Source organism: Mauremys reevesii, linkage group 12 (genome assembly GCF_016161935.1).
Source record: "Mauremys reevesii isolate NIE-2019 linkage group 12, ASM1616193v1, whole genome shotgun sequence".
NCBI lineage: Eukaryota > Metazoa > Chordata > Testudines > Geoemydidae > Mauremys > Mauremys reevesii.
The window spans coordinates 22966819-22984209 of NC_052634.1; the positions used below are offsets into that span (position 1 = coordinate 22966819).

Sequence of the window (17391 nt, forward strand, 5' to 3'; positions counted from 1 at the left end):
CCCTTCCTGACTTGCCAAAGAAAATGGGCGGCTCCACTGCCAAAGTGAGCACCTGGAGTGGGAACCATACGAGGCCCCACCAGGGGGGCTGGCCCTGCTTTCCTACCATCTTCTGATGTTGGCCACAGAGCATCAGCAGCCGCCCTGCATGCTGGTCTGAGGGTGGCCTTCAGTGGGGTTCAGCACAGCAGGGAGCAGGCTGGCCCTGTGGCTGTCTGCTGGCCACACATAGGCATGGTCCTCTCCTCCTCTTGCCCTGACCTCCGCTGCTTTTAAGCCTTCCCTTGGAGCTGTCAGCACCAGCCGCCTCTGCTCTAGGTGCCCAGAGGAGGAGAGGTGCTGGGCTCCCACCTGCCCAGCCCTGCTTCCTTCAAGCACAGTGGCAAGTGCCAGACTTGTGGGCACTAGGTGAAGCCGTGAGAATCCCAACCCTCAGGTGTCAGTTCTAGAGCCCTGACCCATACAGCAGGAGGGAAAAAAATTGCTCTTGCAGAGCTGGAGACAGGAAGTGGAGCACTGTGAGCTCCAGGGTTTTACCACAAGGTCCCACTGAAATCTGAACTCAGATTGCAGGATTCAGAGTCCTGAGTGCTGCCCATTACACCATGGGACCAGCTCATGCTCCCTTCTCTGGCCATCAGTGACCCTCATGGGGCCTGCTCGAATAAGGGACTGTTGGCCCCTTACTAAAGCTTAGTGGGGGTTTTGGTTGGCTAGTTCCCAGTCCCAATAGAAGGGGGAAGGGCCAATGGGAAATCAGGCCCCTGAGACCGACAGTCCCCAGGGGCAATGGGGAGAGGCCAAAGCTCCAAGTTAGCTGCACTGACAGGCCAGGCAGTGTAATGAGGGAGTCACCAGGCCAGGGGGTCCCATCCTCCGTGGGAGCTGGAACTGCCTGGGCCAGAGTGGGGCAGAGCTAAGGAGAGAGCAGGAGCCCGAGAAGAGCCGGGGAGCAGAGCTGCACAGGTGTAGTGCCAGAAACTGCTCCCTGTAGGACTTTGCTACCTGTAGTAGTTACTGAGACCTGAGGTTGTTCTTATTTGCTGACTTGTCCTAATTGGCTAAAACTTGAGAGTGGTGGGGGATGGAAGCATAAAGGCTTCGTCCTCCAAGCGACCCTGCCTGGTGTCCATCTGTATCTATTACCTCTTAACACCGGATTGTAAAAAATAGAGTGAGGTCATTTAAACATCATTTATTTTGCAGCTTCATTTACTGTGCTAACAATGTAGCATCCTGACACTGATATTTCTGCCCATGTGCCCTGTGGGTTGGATTCATTATAGTGGGACGCGGGACATGTGGAGGATAATTTAAACTCTTAATTTCCTTATGGTTTCCCTGCAATATACTTCTCTGCTGGTGCGATTTCTGACCATTGCACGTCTATTGTATTTATTACAATAGCACAAGTAAGTCACACAAATGACATAGTCTAAGGACTTGGCTACACTTGCAAGATAGAGCCCATTAAAGCAGCCCCGGGTGCCCTAACTCCTGAGGTGTCCACACTCGCAAGGCACATGGAGCATCTGGGCTCTGTAGGTGGAGCGCTCCTGGTAATCCACCTCCATGAGAAGCATAAAGCTCGCTGAGCCCTGCTGAAATACCCGGGCATCAGTGTGGACGTGTTGCATCACTGCACTGTGTTGGGCCTCAGGAAATGTCCCATAATCCCCTGAAGTCAAGTGCCCACTCTGGTCATTGTTTTGAAATCGGCTGCAGGCATGCGGATATCCCCTTTCAAAGCTCCGTTTCTGACAGCCGGCTGCTTATCTGCTCCGGGACAAAGCAACCATTAGTGTGGAGTGCTGCTGTTGTGAGTGTGTATGAGGGGAGGTGGGGGTCTGCTGCTGTCCGAACACACAAGACAGCATGCTGACACACTCTCGGTCCCCCAAACACTGTTGCTCCCCCCACGTACACACAACACACTCCCTGTCACATTCCACCCTCGCCCCCCATTTGAAAAGCATGTTGCAGCCACTTGCACACTGGGATAGCTACCACAGTGCACTGCTCTCTCTGGCATTGCCAGAGCTACTAATGTGGCCACTCCAGTGCGCTTGCAGCTGTCAGTGTGAACACACGGCAGCAGTTTCCCTGCTGTGGTTTAACTCCCAGCGCTCTACCTCTGCAAGTGTAGCCAAGCCCTAAATTTACCAAACCAACCGAACTCAGTAACTGCCCTCCACCACCACATGCAGGGAGTAGGGGCACAGTGAAGCACACGCCGCACTTACTGGCTCAGCCTTGTGCATGCTGGGGTGGCCACCTCCCCGTTGATGAGACCTGGTCCCACCATCTCCGCGGAGCTCCAGGCTGCCCTGCTGCCATCCCTGTCTGTGTTGTCTTCTCTAGCAGTTGACTGGAAGGTGAGCACTGGCCGCATGCCATGTAGCCGTGTTGTCTCGAAGGGCGAAAGCAGGAGGAATGGTGCCTTCATAGCCCACCCAATATTCCATAATATAGTTAAGGAAAATATTTCTCAATGAATTCTCAGTAAAAGATCAGAAGCAGCCAGTGTCCGCATCAGCCTACGAGCATTGGTATTTTCTTGAAATTTGTCAGACCAACCTATCTAACACCAAACACACATTTGAAGTTCTTCTTTTCACACTGTTGCTCATTCTCAGGTTCTGCTTTGTCTCCAGACAGATCCATTCTCTTTCAGGACAGCCTTGTTCTTTCTGTCTGTTTCACTCACTGAGGTGTCACAGTAAACACTCCCCTTCCTTCCATTCTGAGACAAACACTAGTATTAAGTGTTTGCTACTGATGGGTCTAGAAAGGATTTGTCAAGTGGAAGATGCTGTTTCTGGGGGATTGCTCCCAAGATCCAGTACTTTGGGTTCAAACGTCTCCCAGCTTCCTTGGGGAAAATAACACCAAGGCTTTGTTGCAATATACAAGAAGGAAGGAGTTTTTCCACCCCAGATGGGACTTGAACCTACAATTGCTGGCTTAGGAAGCCAATGCCTTATCCATTAGGCCACTGGGGCCCTGAAGAGCAGTAAAAAGAAGGATGGAAATTCCCTCTCAGGATTGCACATTCCTCACATTCACTCAGAAGCCAAATACCCATTTAATGGCCTTACAGAAACGTCTGCATCCCCTGGCAGCGAGTAACTGGGCAGGTGGCTGACAGAGCTGAGCACCACCTTTCTGCCAGCCATCGTTAGAGAAGAACCCCACCCTAGAGTCACCCCTCCCTCCTTCAGCACCTCCACGGCTGTGGCTCTGAGTGGCAGTAGGATGATTGGGGGTGAATCCGGGGCTGGAAGGGGGGTAAGGTCGGCCTGTAAGGAGTAACCAGGTGGGGCAGACCCAGGGGGAAGCTGTGGGCTGCTGGTTGGTTGTTGGGATCCGAGCTCTAGATCAAAGCTGCACAGTGACCTGACACCCAGGGTTACAGGGCCGACATAGTGACCCCCTTACTGGCCTCGGTGACCCCCAAACCCTTGTTACTAAGGGCATTGAGGAGTCTCTGTCCCTTAATAACTTCTGGGAGCTCCCAGCAGGCTGCGGGCGTCAGCCGCCTCCTGCCTCACAGGTTAGACTCGGCGCTGTGCCAGCCGCCCCCTCGCTTGCAGGCCCAGTGTAAGAAGAAGGAGGCGCGGTGCTGGCAGAAGAGGGTTTTGATTAATCGACCTCTGTGTGATGGGCACAGGACGCTTCCACTCAGTAGCACAGCTGGGGGGGAGCAGGGGGAGCAGCTAAGGGCGTCGGCTTCCTCTGGTGGGGGTGTGGAGCAGCCGTTCGTTTTCCTGTTCGCACTCCTCTGCGGTGTGAAAATCGGGGAGGGGAGGCAGAAGCCCCATTTCCCTCCTGAAATGACGCCCAGTGGGGGAAGCCAGGACAACAGGGTGGGGCGGCAAGTGGTGGCCAGACTCTCGCCGCCAGGGTCTAGTCTAGCTCAGGGTCCAGCTCAACTTCCTCCCCGCACCACTGGCCCCTAGTCCCCTTCCACCACCAGGTCAACCCGGGCACTAGGGCAGGAACAGGGTGAGGCAGCAAGTCAAGCTGAGCAAGGCAGGCAAAAGCGAGTCTTGTCTTCATGGGCCGCTCACAATGACGTCCTTTTTGTGTGCAACTGCTGCAAAAACATCCCTGGCAGAGAAGCAACAGGCCAAAATGCTGCCACACAGCTGCCAATGTAGCTCAGTTAGGCGAGCGTTAGACTGAAGTTCTAAAGGTCCCTGGTTCAATCCCAGGCTTTGGCAGGCCCTTTCATCCCTCTTTGCACAGCGGTGGCTTGTTTTCTGGGAGCATAGTGGTCCCTGCACCCAAGGTGGGTCCCTGAGCTTGGGCTCTGCAGTAGGAAAATATATTGTGGGCTTCTGCCCCTAATTGGCTGGCCTGACCTTTAACAATGAGGGACAGGAGCTGTCTCTCCTAAGTGAGTTATTGGTGGACCCAATATGGAAGGAAGAGAGTGCTAGAGGGGGTGCTGGGCAGTGACAGGCAGGTATAGAGGATGAAAACTCTTCTGTGCAGCTGAGGGAGGGCAGTACCAGGGAAGGGGCATGTGTGAAAGTGGCCCTGTGGAAGGGAGTTGGGGGCCCAGGAGGAGGCACTTGATGTTCAGTGTCTTGGAGCAGCTGGGCTTGGACATGGTGGGTGTTCAGGAAATGCACATTAACAACTCTAGGGTAGCTTGATGGGCAGAGGGTGATTGGAGGAAGGGCCCATCTCTGGTCCTCCAGGCCAGGGAAGAGTGATGGGGTTGGAGTCTTGTTCTTCACATTCGCAGTGCGAGTACAGAAGGGGCTGGAGCTCCGACCAGGGAGGGCATTACTGGTGGCTTTGTGCTCCATGGCACTGGTTACTGCTATATTAGTGTGTATGGTCCCCAGTTAAGGCATGAAAGGAAAGTTCTATGAAGGAACAGGCTCCCTTCTTCTAGACCGCACGGTGTTTGGTGTCAGGGGGGATTTCAGTTGTTGCACCGGCCTGAGGACTGCTGGTCCTGTTTTCCCGACTGTCAGAGGAAACTCTTCTATGATGAGCACTACCTGGCGCAGGTCTGTAGCGAGGTCGGCTTAGAGAACGTGTTTCTGCACAGTGGAACCAGTGGAGGATGGGCAGTAACCTCCTATTCCTCTGACCCGAGCTCACACCAGCCGCAGAGGGGATACACCTTTCTGCGGGGACAGGCCAGGAGTCGCACTGACTGGATTTCCGTGAAGGAGAGCACGTCGACAGCCCAGTGCAGGGTGGTGCCAATGGACTGTTCGGATCACGCAGCTCTCACCGTGTGCTCAATGTGGGCAATTCCCTGACCCACGGCAGAGGATATTGGAAGCTGAACATCCAGAGCTTGCAAGATAAAGGAGCAGGGGGGCGAGGCCTGGAGGTGTTGGCAGAACGGGAAAGCATCAGAGGGTCCTATGGCAACGAGGGGGATTGGTGTGAGTCTGTGAGGGAGGAGTTGGCGGCTTTGTTCCGGCAGCTGGGGAAACATCACAACATTAAAGAAACCAACAGTGCCAAGTCCTGCAGCGTCACCTGTGGGATTTCCACAAAACCATCCAGGCAGGGGAGCCAGTCAGCGTGTGACTGTACGATCGGATCAAGCGACAGCTGCCCGAGTTCCAGGAGATGAGGCTGCAGTTGGCTGATATGAGCGGGAGCACAGAGGGAAGGGAGGAGCAGACTCCCCTGACATTTTTGCAGCCTGCAGGGAATGGAGACAAAGCAGGGGGATGCAGGGACTCAGGGCAGGACCCGTGGATCCGGTAGTGCAGGACCACAGTTGCTGGAGGAGGAGAGAGAGTCCCATGAGAGGAAGCCGCTGGTGGGAAGCAATAAGTGCAGAGTGCAAACCAGCCAGCTGAGAGTCACAGGGATCTAGAAAATGCAATAGCAGCAGGTCCCATGGGCAGCACTCAGGACTTTGAATCCTGGAATCTGAGTTCAAATCTCAGTGGGACCTCATGGCAATATATTGCTTTGCTACAAAGCCGTGGAGCCCAATGTGTTTGGCTATTTTCTCTCAGGTAGAGAGTGAGGTTTTTCCCTCCTGCTGGGTGACTGATCCCCACTGGAGATAGGTCTCTGGTCTGGCTGGTTCAATGGGCTGGCGGCTATAGGTTGGGGTCCTAGAATTTAACAGTCTGGCTAGAGATTCCTGTGGATTGATCATATGGTTGCTTCTCGCTGCTTCACCTGACGTCCATAACTTTGGTCCCTGCAGCTGCCACACTCTTCCTCTTGCCCACATGGCACTTGAAGGAAGCAGTGCCAGGGCCAGGCTTCATAGTCAGGGCTAGGCAGGAGGGAGGCAGAGTCCCAGCCTGGAGCCCAGCACCTCTCCTCCTCTGCCAAAGTAGCTCAGTTGGGAGAGTGTTAGACTGAAGATCCCAGGTTTTGGCAGGCCCTTTCATCCCTCTTTGTACAGTGATAACTTGTGTTCTGGGAGCACAGTGGTGCCTGTACACCAAGGTGAGTCCTTGGGCTTTGCAATAGGGAGGAAAAAAAAAACCTGTGGGCTTCTGCCCCTAGTTGCCTGGCCTGACCTTTAACAATGAGGGACAGGAGCTGTCTCTCCTACATGAGTTGTTGGTGGACCCAATATGACAGGAAGAGAGTGAGGCAGGGTGACCTTCAGGAATGGTGCCACAGGGGGTGCTGGGCAGTGACAGGCAGGAATAGGGGATGAAAACTCCTCTGTGCAGCTGAGCGAGGGCGGAGCCCTCCCATGTTTAAAAGTCCTGGGGTGTTGTTCCCCCCTGTTCAGGCAGCCCTGGGGCCCTGAACTTCCCACAGCTCTCCCTGATTTCAACTGTTAGTGAGGGAGCCTCACTGCTAGTGCAGACTGGGCAGTTTCTTCCATGAGAGACACTGTCCCAAAGCAGGACTAATGCTTAGAGCTGGTTATCAGTGATTTCAGATCTGTTGGTCTGCAGCAAGACTCTCCATTGAGTCTTAACCAGCTCTGTTATTACACAGGGAAGAACAAAAGGGTCAAATGGGGCCTGGAACCCTTAAGAAGAATCCACCCCACTGAGTACAACACTTGTCGCTACCTGCTCCCAGCCCCACTGAGAACGTTTTTGGGTCACTCCTCGCCTGTATCAGCCTAGGGGGGTCTCAGAGAAGTCTAATTAACAGGTGCTCCAGTGGTGCAATTGGTTAGCGCACAGTACTTATAGGGCAGTGCTGATAGGAGCTATGCTGAAGTTGTGAGTTCAAACCTCACCTGGAGCACTGGTTTTCATTAACCAAGTGGGGTCACCCCCTCATTTGGCCTGTGGAATGTAGAATTCCAGCCCTGGGGACCCTCAGGAGGGGGCTAATAAAAATGCCCCCTTCACTTATTACCTCCTCTCCAGGTCAGAATCTACCATCCTTTCTCCCCCACCAGCCCCTGTGCCAGGATCCCTCAAGCAGAGCCTGGAGTCCTGCCCCTGGCGTCTGTACTATTGATAAAGACTAAGTGACAGGGACAAAACACTCAAATCCCGCCTGATGCGGGGAGCCAGGTTTGCTCTTCAAATTCTGTCATTGGTACATTTCCAGGCCTGGGAATGTCCCACAACAGCATTTAATGGGAAGCTGCCTGCAGAACAGTGACACTGCACAGAGCTCCTGTGGAGGAGGGGTGGGAATTAGTAACATTTTGAGGATCGTTTGGGAAATGAGCCTTTGCTGACAAGGTTTGTCTCTGTTCATATTTCACCTTCAGGTGTTATGTTGAGGGATCTTTAGTATATTTTTGGGAGGTTAATAACTATCTCCTCAACTTTATTTACTCAACTTAAAAATTGGTCTCACTTGATTTTTGCATCTCCCTGTGAAAATACAACTGACACGTGTGGCTTTCTACAGGGGGTCATGATGTTAAGGTTGGGGAATTCAGTCTCTGTACTTCTGGGAGGGGGTGTTGCTTTTCTACAGCTGCCTCACTGCCAGGCACACCAGGCTGTTAGCTGCACGCACGGTCCTTGCCAGGGGCCCCTGCTGAACCCTGGGCGGCTGCACTGCAGTGCTGGGGTGACTCTGCAGGTGGAGATCTTGAGCATGTAGTGTGATCTTGAGCATGTTAGTTTAAGTTCCCTGTGGGTCAGGAAAATTCCATCTCTTTGAAATAGCTGGGGAAGTGACTTGTTTGTATAACCTAGAATAAAGGAGCTTTTGTAAAGCAGTTTTGCCTTTAAATATACTGGGATAAAAATAGTAAACAGTAAATTCCACAGCCAGACACCAGGCCAGGATCAATTGATGGGGCCAGGATCAATTAATTACAGAAGAAACAAACTCTTGGGAAGTAAATGTAATTTGTCCCCAAACCTTTCCTTGTTCTCATATGCTATCACGGAGTCTCTTCTAGAGGGCAGAGTTAAGGTTATCTGGGCATATACCATCACTCTGTATTCCCTGTTTTTCCAGAGTTTGAGTTTTACTGAAGTTGATGTTCTGGAAGGTAAGAAATATTCACAGTCAAAGTTAACTCTCTGTTAACAAAGGTTTTGTTATTGGCAACTAATGAGACTAATCCCTCACTGCGGTAATTCCACTGACTTCAGTGTGCTCTTTCCTCATTTCTAGTTCCAAAAAAATAAGCAAATTAAAACAATATTGAGAACTAAAATGCTGTGAGAAAATGGAAATTTTAGTAGCTCAGATTTCAGTTTCTTCTGTGTCTTGTCCGTGTGTAAATGGCACAACATGTTAATTTATAAGCACATCTTTCTTAACTTCTTTAAATATTCTGTAGTACATTAACTATATCCAGTGGGTTGTTCAATGCAGTGAGGTTTTCATGCATTGACCAAAACATATTTTTCATGTTATGTAAATGAACACAACTCATTGAACACAAAATTGTGTATTTCATGCTGTGAACTGTGTCGGTAGCTCAGATTAATAGGTTTATTTTTTCTCTCTCTCTCTCCATGAAAAAAGGAAGAAACTGTGAAACTACCCATGGGAGAAAGGGGGTTTCTGAGAGCTGGGGTAGATATGGAGATATTTATGAAAGGGGGAGAGGCCAAAGTAGGGCCTTAGCTGGAGCAAAGGGGGAGGTTTTTTGTGCAGGTTCATTTCAGCCAGCCTCACATCCTGTAGTCCCTACTTCCCCACCCCCCCAACAAAGCCACCTGTGACTCCTGAGACAGCCCCACTGCAAAAACTGCAGAGCCCCCAGCACTCCCTCTCCTAGCTGGACCCCCTGGCAGCCAGAGCTCTCCGCAGAACTGCTGTGGTTGCTCCCCTGGGTCTCTGGTCAAGGACGGCTTCCGGCTTCTCTTGAGAATGCAGCTGAGAAATGATTCTCCCTTCTCTAGATTCTCGCCTGTGGGCTGTGAGAAGCAAGATGGGGCCTGTATGATAAAGTCCATGCAACATTCCCCTCACATCCCAGCCCTGGTATGTCACCAGTAGCCTGCTGTCCCTGCGTAGCAGCAAAGGATGTTTCCCGTCATTCAGGAGATCCAAGCCTGGGACTAAAGTCAGCCCAGCCCAGCCCCCACACCTTAAAGTGAATAAGGAAAAGTTATTTACTTGTTCCCATAATATAAGAACTAGGGAACACCAAATGAAAGTAATAGGCAGCAGGTTTAAAACAAATAAAAGGAGGTTCTTCACACAGTGCACAGTCAACCTGTGGAACTCCTTACCTGAGGAGGTTGTGAAGGCTAGGACTATAACAGGGTTTAAAAGAGAACTAGATAAATTCATGGAGGTTAAGTCCATTAATGGCTATTAGGCAGGCCGTGTAAGGAATGGTGTCCCTAGCCTCTGTTTGTCAGAGGGTGGAGATGGATGGCAGGAGAGAGATCACTTGATCATTACCTGTTCACTCCCTCTTGGGCACCTGGCATTGGCCACTGTTGGCAGACAGGATACTGGGCTGGATGGACCTTTGGTCTGAGCCAGTATGGCCATTCTTATGAAGGGAGGGAGAAAGCACTGCAACAGAGTTTCTGTAGTATATTGGTTATCATGTTTGCCTAGCACACAAAAGGTCCCTGGCTCAAAACCAGACAGAAATAGGAGGGCTTACTATTTCTGCCTGTCCAGCAAGGCGCTCCTACTGCTGCCACTGGTCCGTCCCTGTGATAACCCCAACTCCTGCATGGCAGAGGGTGGTGAAATGAGCTGAGAAGAAACCTTGGCATCAGCAGGGGAAAGCTAGAGGATCTGGGCCACTCACCTTTTGAAGCCTTGTGGCTTGGTCTCCTCTGCCCTTGGAGATTGGCCTATGGTGACTTGCCAAAGGAGGGAGTGAGGCAGGAATTGGGCAAAAGAGGAAAGTCGAGCTGAGGAAGGCAGGGCAGAAGCTAAGCGCCTCAGTGCGGCTAAGTGGGGTTAGTAGAGCGTCACCAGTCGTTCTGCAAAGCCTGGGGAGGTGCGGTTGGCTGCTGGGAGGCAGAATCTTGTGCCTGCCTCTTGGCTTCCCAGGGATGGCTACTTGCAGCCCCGGAGAAGAAGGATGGTTTTGGGTGAAAGGAAACAAGCAAAGCTCTGTGAGGAAATTTGGGTGCGGGGTGCGGGCTCTGTGCTGGGGGGGGTTGGGGTGCAGGAGGGGTGGCGCTTACCCTGGGCACTGCAGCTCCCAAAGTGACTGGTACACACAACCCTCCGGCAGCAGCTCCTAGGTGGGCCATGCCAGGGGGTCTCTGTGCGCCGCTGCCTGCTGGTGCCGCCCCCAGAGCTCCCATTGGCTGCAGTTCCTGGCCAATGGGTGCTGCGGAGTTGGTACTCGGGGCAGGGGCAGTGAATGGAGACACTCCCCCCGCCCCAGGGGATGCTGGGACATGCCGGCCATTTCTGGGAGTGGCACGGAGGGACGGAGGCAGAGTGGGCAGGGAGCCACCTCAGTGCTGCTGGCACATCTCTGCATACCCATGGGGGGAGGGGAGCAGAGGGCCTCCATGTGCTGCCTGGGGGAGGGGCAGAGCACAGAGCTGCCTCCCCTCCCGGGTCTATTACAGGAGTGGGTGGGTGGGGTGTTTTGGCCTGCAAGGTGCAGCAGGTCGGACTAGATGATCACACTGGTCCCTTCTGACCTTAAAGGCTCCGAGTCTAAAAGGGAGAGGGAAGTAAAGAAATTAAAAAAAAAATAAACCAAACATTGTAATACCAGGATAACTCCAACAGCTCATTGTATAGTCCCGCCCCTTTCTTCTGTGTTGAATGACCTGCAGGACATTGATTCTCTCATTCTATTGATAAACTGATACAACGTGACTGAAATTAAACCAATTCCCAGCAGAGAAAACATCACATGCCTGCATTGGCTGGGAATCGAACCCAGGTCAACTGCTTGGAAGGCAGCTATGCTCACCACTATACCACCAATGCATTTGGCAAAAGGGCTACTTATGCTTGCCCAATGAGGCTAGAGCAGCATTAAGGCACTTTTCTGCCTGTTAAAATGTACTGGATTCTCATCACTAAAAAAAAAACCTCCATCTTCACCTGGGTTTGAACCATCAGCCTTTCATTTAGCCACCAAAGTTATTAATCACAGGGTGTGTCTACACTACAGGATTATTCCGATTTTACAGAAACTGTTTTTTGGAAACAGATTGTATAAAGTCGAGTGCACGCGGACACACTAAGCACATTAATTCAGCGGTGTGCGTCCATGTACCGAGGCTACTGTCGATTTCCAGATCGTTGCACTGTGGGTAGCTATCCCATAGCTATCCCATAGTTCCCGCAGTCTCCCCCGCCCATTGGAATTCTGGGTTGAGATCCCAATGCCTTATGGGGCAAAAACAGTGTTGTGGGTGATTCTGGGTAAATGTCAGTCAATCCTCCCTCCGTGAAAGAAACGGCAGACAATCATTTCACGCCCTTTTCCCTGGAGCCCGTTCAGCCTTTTTTCACTGTCACCGTATCTCTACTGGATGCTGCTGACAGACGCGGTACTGCAGCGCTACACAGCAGCATCCCCTTCCCTTTTGCAAGTTAGCAGAGATGGTTACCAGCCATACCGTCCCACTGCTGCTTTGCAAGTTGACAATGACAGTTGCCAGTTATACTGTACCGTTTGCTGCTTTCATGGGTGCTCCTGGCTTGCCTTGGTGAGGTTGGCTGGGGGTGCATGGACAAAAATGGGAATGACTCCCCAGGTCATTCCCTTAAGTTTTGTCTAAAGGGAGGGTCAGTCCTGTCTAGACTATCAGACAAGCCTACAAAAGAACCAGAGAAGCAAACGGCCGCTCCAGGTCAGAGCCCCAGACATCCCGCAGAAATGATGAGCTGCATGCCATTCTAGGGGGTGCCCCTGAAACAACCCCACCCATTGCTTCCCTCCTCCCCCACCCCTCCTGGGCTACCGTGGCAGTTATCCGCCCATTTGTGTGATGAAGTAATAAAGAATGCAGGAATTTGAAACAACACTGACTTTATTGCCTCTGCAAGTAGAGCTCAAAGGTGGGAGGGGAAGGCAGCCTCCAGCTGCTATGATATTCCAGGCAGGACTGAATCTCCATTAGACAAAGCTTAAAGAAGAGAATGACCTGGGAGTCATTCCCATTTTTGCCCAGGCACCCCCAGCTGACCTCACCAAGGCCAGCCAGGAGCACTCACGGGACGACAATGACAGATATCAGTCCTACCATAACATCAGTCCTGTAGTACCGGGAAGGGAAGGGAGGGGATGGTGTTGTGTAGCGCTGCAGCACTGCGTCTGCCAGCAGCATCCAGTAGACATACGGTGACACTGAAAAAGGCGAGAAATGATTTTCCCTTTGCTTTCACGGGGGGGTGGGGGGGGGGGGTTGGGAACGACATATACCCTGAACCACCCGCAACAATGTTTTTGACCCATCAGGCTTTGGGAACTCAGCCAAGAATTCAAATGGTTTTCGGAGAGTGCGGGAACTGTGGGAGAGCTACAGACGTCAGTTGCCCCTCCCACCGTGAGCGTCCATTTCATTCTTTGGCTTTCTGGTACGCTTGTCACAGCTCCTTAAGTTTCAGCACTGTATTGAGTCCCTGTTGTGGCCTCTGTCTATCATGGCCTTGGAGATTTTGTCAAATGTTTAGGCATTTTGTCTTTTGGAATGGAGTTCTGATAGAACAGATTCATCTCGCCATACAGAGATCAACTTCAGTATCTCCTGTACGGTCCATGCTGGAGCTTTTTTTGGATTCTGGGACTGCATGGTCACCTGTGCTGATCTGCGCTCCACGCTGGGCAAACAGGAAATGAAAATCAAAAGTTCATGGGGCTTTTCCTGTCAACCTGGCCAGTGCATCCGAGTTCAGATTGCTGTCCAGAGCGGTCACAATGGTGCACTGTGGGATAGCGCCTGGATGCCAATACCGTCGAATAGTGGCCACGCTAAACCTAATCCGACATGGCAATACCGATTTCAGTGCTACTCCCCTTGTCGGGGAGGAGTACAGATACCGGTATTAAGAGCCCTTTATATCGATATAAAGGGCTTCGTTGTGTGGATGAGTGCAGGGTTAATGTGATTTAACGCTGCTAAATTCGATATAAACTCGTAGTGTTGAATGAGGCTAATCATCTAGTGGAACAAGCTCCGCAAGGGACGTGGTTAAATCCCCATCACTGCCGGGTGTAAATGAAGACCGCAGCTCTTGCTGCAAGACACCTGGTGTGTGGGTGTCCCTGTTCCCCCTTCAGAATCTCTGGTACATGGTGCTTCCCTCCTCCCAGTTCAAGATCCCCATCATGTGGGTGCTCCCATCCAGGATCTCTGGTGGGTGTCTCTGTCCCCCACCCCATGAACTAGCTCCCGTGTGTGGTTTCCCCTGCCTGCCCCCATCCGGGATCTGTGGGTGTCTCTGTTCCCCTTTTCAAGATCTGTGTTGCTTGGGTGTGTCCCTCCCCCCAAGTCAGAATCCCCATCATGTGGGTGCTCCAATCCCCCCCTCCAGGCTCTGCGGGGGGTGTCTGTATAAAAAGAGACCGTGTCTCACTGTCTTGCCCAGGCTACACTGCAGGGGCTATTCACAGGTGTGATCCCACTACTGATCAGCATGGGAGTTTTGACCTGCTCCATTTCTGACCTGGGCTGGTTCACCCCTCCTTAGGCAACCTGGGGACCCCAAGCTTCCCCAGGATCACCATATTGATGCCGAACTTAGTGCGGACACCTGATCAACACAGCCCCCTGCAGCCCAGAACTCCTGAGCTCAAGCGATCCGCCAGCCTCAGCCTCAGCCTCTCCAGGCACTGGGATCACAGGCACCAGCCACAGAGCCCAGCTTGTTTTGCGATCTGGCAGCTGGAGCTTTAAACTCTGCTTGTGAGCTCTGTGCCTTGGCCAGACGGGGACAGCCTGGAACTGGGAAATGCTCCTGCTTCCCTGCCCCATCTCATCTCGAGCTGCAGGCGCCGCTGTCCTCCTAGGTAAGATCCTGGATGTTCGGTGCCCCCATCCCCGCCCAGGTGTCCGGGTACCTCTGCCCCCATACAGAATCCTGGGTGTGTGGGTGTCCGTCCTCTGCAGAGGATCCCGGAGTGTGGATGCCCTTGTCCCCCCCTACAACATCCTGGGTGTGTGGGTGCCACTCTCCCCCCCGTAGATCTCTGGTGGGTGGGTCCCCAGGGTGTGAGTGCTCCCATCCCCCAATACCGGCTGGGGGACGGGGTCTAACTGGCTCTCGCTGTCCTGCCCAGGCGGTGCTACAGCAGCTGTTCACAGGGGCAGCAACCCCACTGTCACCCTGCAGCTTTAACCTGCTCCAGGGTGACCTGCTTCACCCTCCTGTGGGAGCCTGGGGACCCTGAACTTCCCAGAGTCACCTGATTGATGCCGAGCTTAGCACAGACACCGGCTCAGCATGGCAGGGTGCAGCCCTGACCATAGGCGGCAGGTTTGTATAATTTTGTTGGGGCCCAAAATGGTGGTGCCCCCGCACTCCGCCCTGTAAGCCGATATAAAATGAAGCTACAACACGTCAGTGCCACAAGATTACAAGGTTGGAGAAGGGTAGGGGTTCCAGGGCCAGTCACGGGACACGGAGCCGGGGGGGTGGGATGGGGCAGAGGTTTGCAGGGGCAGTCAGGGGACAGGCAGCAATTGGATAGGCATGGGAGTCCAGGGGTTTATCAGGGGACAGGTAGGGGTGGGGTCCTGGGGAAAGTTGGGTGGGGTCTCAGGAGGGGGCAGTTGGGGACAAGGAGAAGGGAGGCTTAGATAGGGGCTGGGGTCCCAAGGGGCAGTTAGGGGCAGTTGTCTCAGGAGTGGGTAACGGGGGACAAGGACCAGTGGTGCTTAGATAGGGGTGGGGTCCTGGGGGCAGTTGGGGCAGGGGTCTGGGGAGGGGCAATCAGCGGCCAGGGGCTGGGATTCAAGGGCTCTGAGCTGCTGGCAGCCGCGGGGAGCCCGGAGCCCTAAATCCCAGCCGCGCGGCTGGGATTCAAAGGGCTCTGGGCTCTCTGCCCCTGCGGGCAGCCCAGAGCCCTCCGATTCCCAGCCCCGGCTGAGATTTAAAGGGCTCTGGGCTCCCCGCGGTTGCAGGCAGCCCAGAGCCTCTGATTCCCAGCCGCGGCTGAGATTTAAAGGGCTCTGGGCTCCCCGCGGTTGCAGGCAGCCCAGAGCCCTCCGATTCCCAGCCCCGGCTGAGATTTAAAGGGCTCTGGGCTCCCCGCGGTTGCAGGCAGCCCAGAGCCTCTGATTCCCAGCCGCGGCTGAGATTTAAAGGGCTGTGGGCTCCCCGCGCTTGTAGGCAGCCCAGAGCCCTCTGATTCCCAGCCGCGGCTGAGATTTAAAGGGCTCTGTGCTCCCCGCGGTTGCAGGCAGCCCAGAGCCCTCCGATTCCCAGCCGCGGCTGGAATTTAAAGGGGCAAAACCTAGCTCCAAATATTGGTGGAGCAGAGCCCCTGATTTTGAATATTCCTGGGGCTTTAGCTCCACGAGCCCATATAAGTTGGCGCCCATGGCCCTGACCCCTGACAACCAGCTTCCCTCCGCCTCCTGCTGCACAGCAAGGATCCCACGTGAGAGCCTTTGTGCCCCACGTGTCCAGCCAGGTCCGTTCCAGCTCCAGCTTTCAACTCTGCTTGTGAGCTCCCCTCTCCGGCCACACGGGGGCAGCACTAATGGCCTCATCTAAATTTGACCCTTCAGACCGCAGATTATAACCCAGCGGGCAGATTATAGCCCAGGAAGCCAAATCCTTCCCCAAACTGACAGCTGAAGCAGAAGATCCCCTTGGAAAGATCAGGAATTTTGCCTTTAAAAACAAGGAAAATGTGCATTGGTCTCTTCTGTCTACAGCGAGAGATTGAAGAAACTCAATTGATTTCATTGACTGGAGGTTAAGAGGATTTAGTCACTGATTTTAAATACACAGTTTTAAAAATTCCCAGAGGGGGGAATATCTGATTTTAAAGGGTTCTTTAATTCACCAGACAAAGGTTGAACACGACCCCCTTGGTTTGCAGTCAATGTCACAAAACGCCAACTGGAAATTACCATTTTTAGCCGTGAGGCTAATTATCTAGTGGAACAAGTTCTGCGCAGGAATTGGTTAAATCCCCATCACTGCCCTGTGTAAATGAAGACCGCAGCTCTTGCTGCAAGACACCTGGTGTGTGAGTGTCCCTGTTCCCCCTTCAGAATCTCTGATACATGGTGCTTCCCTCCTCCCAGTTCAAGATCCCCATCATGTGGGTGCTCCCATCCAGGATCTCTGGTGGGTGTCTCTGTCCCCCACCCCATGAACTAGCTCCCATGTGTGATTTCCCCTGCCTGCCCCCATCCAGGATCTGTGGGTGTCTCTGTTCCCCTTTTCAAGATCCGTGTTGCTTGGGTGCGTCCCTCCCCCCAAGTCAGAATCCCCAGCGTGTGGGTGCTCCCATCCCCCCTCCAGGCTCTGCGGGGGGTGTCTGTGTAAAAAGAGACCGTGTCTCACTGTCTTGCCCAGGCTACGCTGCAAGGGCTATTCACAGGTGTGATCCCACTACCGATCAGCACAGGAGTTTTGACCTGCTCTGTTTCTGACCTGGGCCGGTTCACCCCTCCTTAGGCAACCTGGGGACCCCAAGCTTCCCTAGGATCACCATATTGATGCTGAACGTAATGCAGACACCCGATCGGCACAGCCCCCTGCAGCCCAGAACTCCTAAGCTCAAGCGATCCGCCAGCCTCAGCCTCCCCAGGCGCTGGGATCACAGGCACCAGCCACAGAGCCTGGCTTGTTTTGCTGTCTGGCAGCTCGAGCTTTAAACTCTGCTTGTGAGCGCTGTGCCTTGGCGAGATGGGGACAGCCTGGAACTGGCAAATGCTCCTGCTCCCCCCGCCCCTGTCTCATGTCGAGCTGCAGGCGCCGCTGTCCTCCCAGGTAAGATCCCGGATGTTTCGGTGCCCCCCATCCCCTGTCCAGGAGCCCAGGTGTCCGGGTACCTCTGCCCCCCATACAGAATCCTGGATGTGTGGGTGTCCGTCCCTCTGCAGA

The 17391-nt window shown here is 53.3% G+C and overlaps 2 non-coding genes and 1 pseudogene across 2 annotated transcripts; 2 read left to right on the forward strand and 1 right to left on the reverse strand.

Moving 5' to 3' along the window:
- LOC120375743 overlaps positions 1-17391 on the forward strand; it is a 128303-nt pseudogene that overhangs the window by 33675 nt on the left and 77237 nt on the right.
- On the forward strand, positions 7116-7209 carry TRNAI-UAU. The gene is made up of 2 exons: positions 7116-7153; positions 7174-7209. It is a non-coding gene; the product is annotated as a tRNA-Ile (tRNA).
- Positions 11236-11307, reverse strand: TRNAG-UCC. The gene has a single exon. It is a non-coding gene; the product is annotated as a tRNA-Gly (tRNA).